This window comes from Balaenoptera borealis (genome assembly GCF_965194805.1).
Source record: "Balaenoptera borealis genome assembly, chromosome: 4".
In the NCBI taxonomy this organism is placed as follows: Eukaryota; Metazoa; Chordata; class Mammalia; order Artiodactyla; family Balaenopteridae; genus Balaenoptera; species Balaenoptera borealis.
In genome coordinates, this window is record NC_138861.1 from 31,389,649 (window position 1) to 31,392,822 (window position 3,174).

At 56.3% G+C, this 3,174-nt stretch overlaps 1 long non-coding RNA gene across 1 annotated transcript; it reads right to left on the reverse strand.

Annotated features, from left to right (window-relative positions):
• Positions 1 to 705: 705 nt before the first annotated feature.
• LOC309627725 lies at positions 706 to 2,826 on the reverse strand. The gene is made up of 3 exons (XR_014243929.1): positions 1,873 to 2,826; positions 1,204 to 1,293; positions 706 to 818 (listed from the first exon to the last, which is right to left on the reverse strand). It is a non-coding gene; the product is annotated as an uncharacterized lncRNA (long non-coding RNA).
• Positions 2,827 to 3,174: the final 348 nt, after the last annotated feature.

The following is a 3,174-nucleotide window of genomic DNA, read 5'->3' on the forward strand; positions in this document are numbered from 1 at the left end:
TCGTGACAAGGACTTCCTGTCCGGACAGCAGAGCTACCGCAAATTCTCATCATTGCCTTGTCTTACTCTCAGTACCATCCTGCGAGGCGGGGGTCAGCATCCCTATCTGCAGATAAGCAAGCTGCATCTCAGAGAGGGGCTAGTTGTCCTCCTCACCCCACACCCACGGGACCCAGCATAATGCCCAGCCTCCCGATCTCGGGCCATGTGTCCATCTGTCCACCCATCCCCCCTAGGTGTGGTCAGCACCTCAAAGCTTTGGGGTCTGGAACTCCCCACCACCAGGCCCCAGGGGCACGTGTTGTCCATCACTGTTCTCATCAGATTCTGGAAGAATTAGAACAGCTAGGACCCTGCACTGAATTTTCCATTAAAAAATGTACTCAATTTACTGACCGGCCCTTCATTCTAAGATTATGCAATTTCTTCTTTTTTTGGCATTAACAGAGTGTTTCTTTTATGACACGATGGTGATAATAAGTGATCCTGTCTGTAGAAGTCCTTACTTGACAAAAGGAACAGCTGGTGACATTGCTGGCCCTTGAGTTTCCGTGGAAGATGTCTCTGGTTCACGAGATCCTGCCCCAGCTGGCCCCGGACTCCTTTCCACTGTACAATCACCCAACAGTTGTGGTGTGCAGTGCACAGGCCGGGCGCTACCTATCTCGCCATCCCAGAAGTGTCAGGAGCTCAGAGCGAGTCAGGGGCTATTTATAGATGAGCACAGTTTTCTTTAAAAAGCTCTGCCGCAGCTGGCTCCTCCACAGTTCCCCACATGCCCGGAAAACGACCTGGTGGGCCTTCCCCTTCGCCAGAACCTGGTGGCCAGAAAGAGAGCACAATGTGGATACCCACCCTCCTCCCAAGCAAGGCCACCAGGTGGCTCACCTGGCAGAAGGTGGGCAGAGCCTCTGGGTCGGGGGTGGGATTGGCCCTCCCTGATGACGCCCACCCCCAGGGACTACCGCAAACACAGCTCACCTGATCTGCACGCAGCAGGGTACCCTAGAAGCAGCCCATGTCACGTCGTCCAAAGCCAGGCTAGGCAACTTGGCAGCTGGGTGAGCCCGGGCAACTCACTTAACCTCTCTGAACCTTGCTGTCTCTTCTGTGAAATGGTAACGAGAGTGACTACTTCCCAGGGATCATATGAAGAGTACATGTGACAAGGGAAAACACTAGCACATAGAAAGCCCTGCTTACGTGTTAGGCACTGCTATTACGATCAGTCTCTGAGTACATATCATCCCCATTTTGCAGACGAGGAAACAGGTTCCGAGAGGTTCTGCATCACTAGGAAGTAGGAGAGAGAAGGTGCTACCTCGCAGGCTGTCTGGGAAGTCCTCCAGCAGAGACGCACCCCCTCCCTATGGCCCCTCCTTCCCTTCGTTCACCATTTCAGCAGACATCCCTGGTTTGGGAAGGAGGGAAAATACGTGGGTTTGAAAACCAGGCAGACAGCGTTCGGATCACGGTTCCTGCGCTCCTGGCACGACTGAGTCTCTGCTCCTCCCTGCCCTGGGGGTCCCGGCACCGTGGGGAGGCCTGCGGTCCAGGGCTGCCTGGGCTTGGGGTGAGTCTGGCCCATTCTGGGGCTCAATCTGGGGAGCCGCTTGTCCTCAGACATAAACCACATTTTCCATTGTCAGTTTCCTTGGTCACAAGGCTGCTATTTTGATGTCCCTTCTGCCCCTTTTTGTGTCTGCCATTTAATTGGCTCCAAACCTGGCAAACAGGTGATTTATTGGCCCCTGGTATTCCACTCCCTCCTAAACCTACAACCAACAGGCATGGACTTAACCTGCCCAGAACAAACCTGGGCCTCCGGAGCCTGTCCTCCCTCCCTCCCTGGAGGGCACCTCAGCTGCGTACCTCACCATGACCCTGGAATTCAGCCTTGCGTCATTCTCCCTCCGCTTCCCATCTCAGCTGCAGCCTCTCTCCCCCAGGCGGCTCCCCTCATCTGGAGCACCTGGATGGAAAGTGCTGATCAGCCCTCGCCCCTGCCCTCAGGCCGCAGACTGCCCAAGGCTTCCTGTCACTCCGGCCCTGCAGGCTGGGCTCTGGCACACCAACTGTCCCAGGCGCGGCCCTCCTCTGGGTGTTCCGGAGGCGCCTCCAGCTTTAGCTCAGCACAGATCCCCCTGCAGACACCCTCCCACAGCCCTTTGCCCAGCTTCTTTCCCAGCACATCACACGCCCTTTCCTTAGGCTAAGGAGGTGGCTGATGGGAGTGGAAAAGAGCTAGGACTCCCAAATCTTCGAGACCTGGCTCAGCTCCCAGCTCTGAGCCAGATGCACAGTTTTAAGCCGAATGGGGAGACTGGCAGCTGGTGTCAGATCCTGCTGCAGGGTAAGTGGTAGCCCTCCAAAAGGATACATTCGTGCCAGACCCTGAAACCTGTGAAGGAGGTCTGTGAGATGTCATTAAGTTACGGATCTTGGGGTGAGGTCGTTACAAGAGGAAGGAGAGGGAGATCTGAGACCCGGGGAGAATGCCATGTGACGACGAGGCAGAGACCCAGGTGATGGGTCTAGAAGCCCCAGGGAAAGAGCAGTTGTGTCCGTGCGTGTCACCGTCCACCCCTCCTTTTGGACGAGATCGCTCTGTCCCACATTCGCGGCAGCCCTGCCATACCATCCTGGTGAAAAACGACCCGGCCACACACAGATGAGGGGCTGCCTGAAACAGATGATGACAAGGTCGTGCTGGAGTGCCAGGCACAGCCCCCAACAAATAAAAGCTGGCAGCAAGACTCTGGCCTGATGCTCGGCTGAGCTTCGTGATTCACGTCTGACAGGTACACAGCAAGAGCCACCATCCACCCCCCCACCAGGGCGCTCCTCACCCCACGTCAGGGCAGCGGGCGGGACGCAGGACGCGCTGGGCTTGGAGCCTGAAGACTTGCCACTTTAGGGAGGGCCACGATGTGCCCGGGTGTGTGCGGAGTATTCTCTACAATGAGGAGGCACACATCCTGCACCCCCCACCCCCCAGCTGCACTGGACACAGAGAAACTGAGGCATGGGAGGGAAAGGACGTCTCTTAATGACCCACGGCTCGAAAGGGAAATCCAAGCGTGCCCCGTTTCCACGCTCTTTGTACAATGCTCTGTTGCCTCCCTCTGACAACCACGTTGATTTCACCCAGGCTCAGTTTCTTCATCTGTGAAA